The 10558-nt window shown below is 35.8% G+C and overlaps 1 long non-coding RNA gene across 2 annotated transcripts in view; it reads right to left on the reverse strand.

The window, feature by feature from the left end:
• The window catches only part of LOC144617127 (uncharacterized), a 179575-nt gene that overhangs the window by 80763 nt on the left and 88254 nt on the right, over nucleotides 1–10558 (reverse strand). The gene's annotated exons all lie outside the window — the stretch shown is intronic.

The raw sequence follows: 10558 nt of genomic DNA on the forward strand, positions 1-10558 counted from the left end.
TGGGTCATTCATTTATAACTGGTAACATCAAAATTCATGACAGTCTTCAATTTGTTTATTCATCCATTCGGTAACTAGATAATTGTTTTAAGCTTACTGTGAGTAAGAGCTTGAGCTTCAGTATAGAACTAGACAGATGAATCCCTCATCTCATGGGTCTCACTTCCAAAATATATTAGAAAATAAAGTAAAAATATAAAACTTATAAAGGCTATGAAGAAAATAAAACCATATGTTGGCCTAAAGAATGACTGGAATAGGAGCTACTTAGGATTGTATGATTGTGGAAGGTCTTTCCGAAGAGATTTCACTTGGCTGAAATCTAAATGATCTTAGGAGGTGCCAAGGAAAATGTATGTGAAAAGGGGTTCCAGGCAAAGGATACGGCAATGACAGACCCTGTGTAGGGAAAGTCACTGTGACCACAGCATGATACTCAAAGGGAAGGGAACAGTGTGGGGACACTAGGGAGGCAGTTGGGAACCAGATCAAATCCAGCCTTGTTGGCTATCATTAGGAGTCTGACTTGCAAATCCCACAGGTCATTGGTGATCATATATGTAAGTTTTTCTCTGGATAACGAATCCAAGAGTGTGATCCTATCACTGTTGCATGCGCACTTCCACTTTGTGGTTGCTGGAACTCCCAAGGTCTCTCTGCCATCAGCATTGCTAGCCTCCTTTTTTATCTTAAAGCCCCTCTTCTTCTGAAACACAACCTTCAAATGAATCCTTTTTTACAAGCTAAGATTTAATTCTACCATAACAGAAGGGCTGAGACACAATACACCTAGTTTTTGCCATGTAACTATCTTACCCTTGGCCAATAGGAAGCAATAGTTAAGAGATTAAGCTTTAGATTGAATCGAAACCAGGTTGTGTTTCTGTTTTTTGACACTTTTACTGTGTGTAACTAGCATATTACTTTACCTTCCTGAGTTGTTTTTTTTTTTTTATCCATAAAGTGGAAATTATATATCTACCTAAGAGTTGCTGTAATGATTGATGGAGATAATACACATTAACCCTCAAGAGATGGTCATTAATAACAATGACATTCAAAAAGCAAAAACGATAGAACTTTGTAGTAAAACCAGTTAGATATTACTCCATTTATTTCTCTTATTTTGTATTTAAGTCTCTCTGAAGCTAAATAAATTATCAATGGTCACATAGTCAGAAGTTCACCAAATTTCTCAAGTCAATAGTCTTACAGAGGAATAATTCAACCATTCACCACTTGCTTTAGCTTTGAGATTGGGCTTTATGAGCTACATAATCATTATTTGAATAAATCATGCAGACATTCTGATACCTGATGGAGCAAGTTGTGATTGGAAAAGTGTGTGGTTTAATAAATGCTATTTTTGAGGACTTGAGAGATTCAGAACCATGGATTCTACTTTTTATCCAATTTGTTAAGTGGAAAAAGTCAATAAGAAGATGTGGCTGTTATACAGATCTCATCCACCAAATGTGGATTGTAATTTATAGTCAAAGCTCTCACAAGAAAATAAATTACAGGTTATAGAAGAGCTTTAGTAAGCAAATTTTTGGGCACAGTGAATATGTCATCTAAGGGCCAAAATCTAGAGAAGTAGCTGTTCTGGCATGGAATTATATGAAACCCTCTTATTTCAAGTGCCTGTCATTGGCAGGTTTTCACATAGTTATCACACAGACATGAACTGACCTATATAAGTGTGAGGGGGAAAAATCCTGAGCCTTAAGCATAAGTTTAAAAAGTAGGCTTTTACATGAACTCTGCATATTATACTTGTATTTAGTCCTTACTATTGGGTTTTAAAATTATTTTATTTTTTGCTTATTTATTATATAAATAAACTGCAATCGTAGGAGAAAAATAGGAAATATAAAAATATGAAGAAGCAAAAGGAAATTTATGTATAATTTTACCAGTCAGAGATAACTATTATTAACATCTTGCCATCTACACACACACACACACACACACACACACACACACACACACACAAATTCTTCCCATATCCAAGTTAATTCTTATTTTACCTAAAGTAATACATCAAAGGAAATTGACACAAAGTTTTAAACCAAACATTATACTGAAAAGTGATTATCACAAGGGAAAAAACATTTTATGTGAAAAACTTCAAATTTTCACAATGATTGTTTACTAGATACTTAACCAACAACCTCTTTTCCTCGGGAATATATAAGGGATTTACGACAAAAAATTCCATTGTAATTCAACAAGACTTTACTAAACACCTGTAATGGTCCCAATATTGGGGGAAGCACAAAACAGTGTCTATGCTTTTGAGAAATTATATCTGCGAGGAACACACAGAAAAAATTCAGATACTTGAGCAACATGATTGGTGGAAGGAGAGAAACACACATTGAATTTCTGATTCTAAGGCGGTCAATGCTCTTCTTTTTCAAAGTCTTCACTGTGAAATGGGACTACCACCTGTCTTTTCCTTTCCTCACAAGGAGAAAGACAGTAAAGTCCATTACACACTTTGTGTTCTCAAGATTTTTTTTGAGTTTGCTAAAACTCTGCTGGACAGATGGGATTCCTGAGTTATTTTGCAGACATGGACTCAGCCAACAAGTCAAGTTTTTAAATTTTAAATGCCTTTTTGATTTGGAAGACAATTGATGCAGCCACTATAAATCTACTTTAAAATTTTACTCTCATTGAAGTACTGTAGTTTCTAATTTGCCTTAATATTTCTTTTATATAAATATTGGCTTTATTGCATATGGCAGCCCCTACCAGGACGGCTTGTGCACTGCTCTTCTCTTTGTCTAGAACCCTCACGCCTTCCCCCTCACCTATGAAACCCTCTCTTCCTCTTCTTAACCCAAATATCCTCTCCTTAGAGAGGACTTCATCATGCCCACAGGGAGGACTTCGTGATGCCCACAAGTTTTTCCAACTCAGTGTTTTCACAGCCCTGTTCATATTTTCTCTCAAACACTCATCTCGGTTATAAGTTGATATTTCTTTGGGTAATGATTTACCAGTGTTTCCCTCACCAGACTGTAAGCTCAAGTTTTTGCTCACAACTGTATCTACAATGCCCAGAAGAATGCATAGGACATGCTAGATAACAAATGTTTGTTGAATAAAGTTCCCTAAAACCAATCATCTGGATGCAGTGCTCTACACAAGGTAGGTGTAGTATACGGTAAATGCTTGGCATTCACTGAGTAGATACTTGGGAACTCTACTACACATTTGCATTAATATATTTTTTTCAAGAATCATGAGAATCATTTTTTCACCCATCCCACATCTAAAGTAAGTAACCCCTCCTTAATAAAAACATCTTTCTCTAGGGGCATGTGGGTGGTTCAGTCGTTTAAGCGCCTTACTTTTTTTTTTTTTAATTTTTTTTTTAATGTTTTACTTATTTTTGAGACAGAGAGAGACAGAGCATGAACGGGGGAGGGGCAGAGAGAGAGGGAGACACAGAATCGGAAGCAGGCTCCAGGCTCTGAGCCATCAGCCCAGAGCCCGACGCGGGGCTCGAACTCACGGACGGCGAGATCGTGACCTGAGCCGAAGTCGGACGCCCAACCGACTGAGCCACCCAGGCGCCCCTAAGCGCCTTACTCTTGATTTGGGGTCAGGTCATCATGTTCACTGACTGTGGAGCCTGCTTGGGATTTTCTCTCTCCCTCTTTTTCTCTGCTCTTCCCCAATGCATGCGCACTCTCTTTCTTTCTCAAAATAAATAAACATTAAAAAATAAAATAAAATAAAATAAAATAAAATAAAATAAGCATCTTGTTCTAAATATAGCAATACCCACAGCAGGCTCCGTACACTGCATTATCACTAGGAGAGGAGCATAGGGTAAATCTATACTCTCTGTCCGTGGCTTAGGGAAAGGTTTGACTGAGTTTAACAATGATTCATCGTATACCTGAGAAATACGAATTCCAGGTCTGCTCACCTTCCCCATACTAAAAGAGGAACCCAAAAGTCCTGTTAAAAGTTGTTGCCATTTATTCACTTGCTTAATTGAGACACACATTTTTTTTTATTTAAATCGTCTTGCTTTTCCTTGTGGTTTCAGATAAAACTCGTTTTCTTTAAACAATTACATGTTATTGTCCAAAATTATCTATTCATCACAAACTCTGAGCATCTGATATGGGTCAGCCACAACCCTGAGTGTTGTCACAATTAAAGAAATCCAGCCCAAACAGGGGTTTACATTTTATTCACCTCTCTCTCTAAAACATCAAGGAAGTCCAAGAACTTAGTCCATGACAACTCTTACTACAATTTCCTGTCATCTCTTGCTCTCTAGTACTTCACAATTCCTAAGTCCCCCCTTCCTCTATTACCTCTAGAGAAGTCTGCCCTGTCCTGCCATCTTGGTTCTCCGCCAGCACCTGTGTCCCCCACAGCGAGCTCCCCAAAGCTCTTACCTTCCATCTTAGTAATCCCTGAGTAGTGTGGTTCTTTGTTTAATTGCATTCCTCACAGGAACTACTCAGAAGACTTTCTCTTTCATCAGAGGACAAATGCTAAGAGGAAAAGCCATAATCTACATGCATTACTATTTTTCACATCACAATTATAGGCATTCAAAATTCATCTCCTTTGACAAGTAATAAGAAGCTCTTAGCGTGGATGTGTGTGTGTGTGTGTGTGCACATGTGCATTACAATGAGTTTGTGTGTGCTTGTAGCATGTGTGTGTGTGTCAGTGAGTTTGTGTGTCCTTGTAGGGTGTGTGTGTGTGTGTGTGTGTGTGTGCGCACAGGTCTGTGTAGAGTATGTCTCCCAGACATCCATAAATTGGGCACAACTGAGAAAGCATAGAGTGCCATTAAAGGGAGAGCATAACAATGAGTGAGACTGCAAAAATTGAGTCCCTGTTCCTTCTCCTTCCAGATCCCAAGCCATTTTCAGCTATCACCTTTCCACTGCAACACACTTAGCCATGAACATTTTAGAAAACATAGTGACATCATTTTCAAATTCATATCCTAAGATTTGATATCATGCTTCATTGTTCTGAGGCATAATGGGAGGTAGTCTTCCTAATATTTCCCTACTGTCCCTGAATCTACACTGAGCTTGGATCTTTCCGAAGTTCCCATAACTCCTTTCTCACCTATCTGAACAATAGCCGACACAGACATGCATTGATATATGCATAAAGAATTATATAGATTTTTGTGAGTATATTTACACATATGGTATCAAACTATACTTCATATTCTGTAAATTGCTATTTTCATGTCTTACAGATCTTTCCATATCAGAATATATTGGCCTACCTCATTATTCCATAGAATTGTATAGGAAAAAAAAAACACACATACCATGTCAATTTAACCAATTTTTATTGACAGGCATTTGTGTTGTGACCTTCTTCCTATTAGAAACAATGCTGTAATACCATCCTTGTTCAGACTCCTGGTTCATAGGTGTGAGTATTTATAGTTAGTGTTTCTCAAATCTGGCTTCACATTAGAATCCTCCGGAGAGCTTTTAGAAATACTGCTGCCCATGCTCCCTAGCCCCTCCCTCCACTAGGCCAGTTAAATCAGAATCTGGGAGTGGAGCTCGGGCATGGGTGTTTAATAAAATCTCCCCAAGTAATTTTAATATGCAGTCAAGGTGGAGAATCATTACTAATTATGAAGAATTGGAATAGTTGAGCTGAAGGGTCTATACATTTTGCATTTTGAACTCATTTTGTAAACAGTTAAATTATATACAGTTTAAATTATGTAGTATCATTACTTCTGCTCTAAGTAAAGTTCTCAGGAAATCCGAAAGCATAAACCAAGTACCAAAAAAAGGGTCTCTGTTTAAGTTGAAATGGGAGCTCCTCCGAAATGCCTATATAAAGTGAGTGCCTGCTCCACCCGAAGTCATTATTTTCACAGCACTGGGTTTGCTTTCTTTGTATCACAGGCATGGCTCAGAGATGTTGCTGGTTTGGTTCCAGACCACCAAATTAAAGCAAACATCACTACAAAGTTAGTCAAATGAACTTTTTGTTTTCTAGTACACATAAAAGTAATGTTTACATGATACTGTAGTCGATTAAGTGTGCGATAGCCTTATGTCTCAAAAAACAATGTATATACCTTAATTACAAAATACTTTATTGCTAAAAAAAAATGTTAACCATCCTCTAAGCTTTCAGCAAGCATAATCACTGAGCACAGATCACCACAATAAATATGATAATAATGAAAAAGTTAAAAATATTACAAGAATTATGAAAACATGACACAGAGATACAAAGTGAGCAAATGCTGCTGGAAAAAAATGGCACCGGTAAAATTGCTCAACATCAGGTTGCCATAAACCTTCAATTTGTAAAAAAAACAAAAAAAAAAAAAAAGGAAAGAAAAAACACAAAACAGTATCTGTGAAGCACAGTAGAGCGGAGCACAGTAAAAATGAGTATGTCTGTACTTGTGACAATTTGCAATCATTTCATGTCATTGATCTTTCACACCCCAAATCTCCAACAGAACTCCAAGAGATCAGGAACCCAATCTGTCTTGCTCACCCAGTAATCCTAATGCCTATTATAAAAGCACATAGAATTTAATACATGGTAAATATGTGTAGAATGAATCAGTCCCTGTGGTTGTTTAATCAGTCATTCAGCATGTTAGGCTCTGAGAAGGACCAGTAAAATGAAGGAGAAATGCTGGTTGCTCTCATTTCCCAGGCCTAGAATTTCCAAATAGAAAACAGTATTTATTTTATTTTATTTTATTTTATTTTATTTTATTTTATTTTATTTTATTTTATTTTTTATTTTAATTGCAGTGTAGTTAACAAAAAACAAGTATTTTATCTTAGCCAAAAAGAACCTAAAAACCTACACTACCATACAAGAAACAGATTAATGTGTGACAAATCTTGACCGTGTGGTAAAAACAAAACAAACAAACAAAAAACATACACACACAACACACACACACACACACACACACACACACACACACAAACAAAAACAAAAACACAAAGAGATTAGAAGGTAGAATATGATGAGCCGTCTTTAGTAATAAATTTGTCCCCTCTCTGCCATTCTCCTGCATTTTGGTAAACATCTAAGAAAACTTATACAGCAATGGTACAGTTAAGCATGAGGAACACTTGGAAGATCTGGGCACAGAGCATATCAGCTGTCACTGAGAACATGATTCCTCAGCTGTTCCCCTTCTTTCCCCTTATAAGTAAGTCTTGTCACATAGTCCTATAAAAAGGAGGGGTCAAGACAGCAATTTTGTTTTGATTCTGATTATCATATTAAATTACTCAGGATCATAGTTGTAGAAGGTCTCTAAATTCTACTTTCTCAAAACCTAAAGAATATTAAAAAAAAAAAAAAAAGGCAGGGGGCACCTGGGTGGCTCAGTTGGTTAAGCGTCCGACTCTCAGTTTCAGCTCAGGTCATGATCTCATGGTTTCATGAGTTCGAGCCCCCTGTCAGGCTCTGCGCTGACAGTGCTGAGCCTGCCTGAGATTCTCTCTCTCCTTCTCTCTCTGCCCCTCCCCCACTCACACTGTCTCTCTGTCTCTCAAAATAAATAAATAAACCTAAAAAATATTTTTAAAAAATTCTACTTTCTCTACATGTAAGTTCTGTGTATAACAAATAATGGCTAACCAAGTGACATACACATTGTGCCCAATAGGACTAACCATTTTTAAAAAGACCTCAGTGTTATAAATTATGAACATGTTTAGACTGTCCTTCTATACTATACCTGACTAAAACACAAAGAACATTGACTAAGTAGGAATGAGACCTCACATCTCTTTTATTTGAAGTTTCAGGATGAATTTTTACATGTTTTAGAATTTCTAAATTAATTTATTTTAGGATAGATCTAGATTTATGGAAAAGTTGAGGGAAGTTCCCATGCATTCCACACCCAGTTTCTCTATTACTAACATCTTATTTCAGTATGGTACATTTGTCACAATTAACAAACCAATATTGATGTGCTATTATTAGCTAAAGTCCATGATTTATTCATATTTCCTCGTTTTCTACTTAACATTCCTCTTTTATTTCAGGATTACATCTAGGACACCATATTACATTGACCCATCATGTTGCCTCAGGCTCCTTTAGTCTATGAAGTTTTCTTAGTCTTTCCTTGTTTTCGATAATCTTGACAATTATTAAAAGTGCTTATCAGGAATTTTGTAGAATGTTCCTCAATTTGGATTTGATTGATGTTCTTCTCATGATTATACTAGGTTATGGTTTTGGGACGAACCTGTCAAACATTACCTCAGCAACATGGTCAAGGTTAATATCAATAGTAATATCATATTGATAGCATGTACCCTTGATATGATATGAATGGCACGTGTACGTTTGTGAGCTCCGCTTTTTAAGTAGAAAATTCTATACCAACATACTTTCCTCTGGTCAATAAATAAATCTGAGATATATAATTGGTAACATAAAGAGATTTAGATATATAGTGAAATCAAGTCATTTCCTCCTTAATATGAAGTAAAGTATTCTTATTTCAATTTTTTTTTTGACTCAGAACATAAAAAGTTCTTTTACATGTAAGCCTGTCATAGATTTTCAGGGATTTCCTTTTTTAATTTTTTTTTTTTTTTTTTTTTTTAGACTTTAAAGGATTTTGCACATAGGGAAGTATTAAACTAGGCTGTGGAGGCTCCTGGATGGTTCAGTCGGTTAAGCTTCCAACTCTAGATTTCAGTTAAGGTCCTGACCTCACAGTTCAACTTGTGACATTGATCCCCTAGTTGGGCTCCATGCTGACAGCATGGAGCATGCTTGGGATTCTCTTCCTCTCTCTCTGCCCCTCCCCTGCTCACTCTCTCTCTCTCTCTCTCAAAATAAATAAACCTTAAAAAATAAAATAAAACAGGCTGTGAATTAAAGTAACAGTTTATCCATCACTCAGTAATTTCAGAAAAACCCTATTCTTCCCTTGATAGTCCAAAGGAAAACAAATTGGTGACTACATTTCTATTATTTAAAATACAGTGTTTCTATTATAAAACATAGCATTCTTTTTTAAATTCTATTCTAATTATTTAAATTTGAGATATTCCATATTCTTAGGTAAAATATGTTCAGGTTCTCCTGACTGTTTTGCATATAAAAAATGAGTACCAGCAGCTAATGTAGGTAATGATTGAATCCTTGGTGTGGGGTAGCGAAGGAAAGAACTAATAAAATACTTCTCCTGAACCTATGTGGGTAATATAGTCAAGTAGATCATGCCACTTCAGGATATAAGGAGACTGATAACTATGGGTCAGATGTGATAAGTGAATTATTGCTAATATGAGACTTTAAATCACTCTTAGCTATAATATGTGGAGAGGAATAGTGACCTTCCCCAAATTGGGGAATGCTTTTATATCAGACCAAAAGAAAATGGCTAATAAATCTATATCTTTAAATAACAATATGCAACAATTAGAATACAAATATGTGTACTTACACATACATACTTATACATGTATGTATATATATGTATATGCTCTTATATATCTTATATATCTGATATATGCTTTTGTAAAACCCCAAACTAGCTAGTGGGTTTTTGGGGGTTTTTTGTTTGTTTATTTTGGTTTATTTTGTTGTTGTTGTTTACTAATAACTACTCTTTCATTAAATATCTCACAAGTTAAAAGAACTGAAGTGAAGATGGTACATTGTTTAATCTTATGCTTCTTAATATGAGAATCTAGCTTCATCAACTGAGGAACCCAAAGACAGAAAAGGAAAAACTTTCAAGTTACCCACCAAAATTCACACAGTATTAGTAATTAAAGTCCTTCTCTCTCTCTCCTTATTTGTCTGGCCACTTAGATTAAAAATATACCTTATCTCCCTAATATGGATAAAAAAAAATCAGGTGATAAATAACTAGGCTTTACGCCATTTAAGAAGTAAAATGGATAAGTGTCTACTTTGATTGACTGTTATTTCATTATTAGAAAAGCTCTTTTGCAAGAAGGTAAAACTTACATCCTGTTTAATTTTTTTTTCATTATACAAAGAAAATTAAATTATAGGAAGTAGTTTTGAATTATTTTTCTTTAATATGCAGTTCCTTACAATTACAAAAAGAGAAGGAGAGAGAGATAGAGAGAGTGAGGGAGGCAGAGTTTGTGCTCCCTAGAAGGGAAAGCTTTTAATATTTGATGGGCTCTCCTTTTACGTCTGCTTTTTATTTTTAAACACCACCACCTCTTTGCTGACCAACAATTTCTTGCAAATTATGGCAAGGGGGGCGGAGCATGAGCAAAGGAGCAGGGTGAAAGTTAGTGATACTCCCTGCCAAAGTTCCAAGTTGAAATCAAATCCTTCGGTAAAGTTTCTTGGGCATGAAAAAAAAAAAAAAAAAGATTTACAACTTCAGCAGAACTGTAATTCTACCAAGAAAAAGTATCAGTCAATCTACTTTACTGTCACCAAAGGATCTGAAGCTGGCTTTGTCATACTTCTTTCTCCTTTATATATGGAGGTGGGGAAAAAAAAAAAAAAAAGCAAGAGGAGTTTAAAAAAAATTGATGAAGCC

This window comes from Panthera onca, chromosome C1, assembly GCF_046562875.1.
Source record: "Panthera onca isolate mPanOnc1 chromosome C1, mPanOnc1 haplotype 2, whole genome shotgun sequence".
Taxonomy (NCBI): Eukaryota; Metazoa; Chordata; class Mammalia; order Carnivora; family Felidae; genus Panthera; species Panthera onca.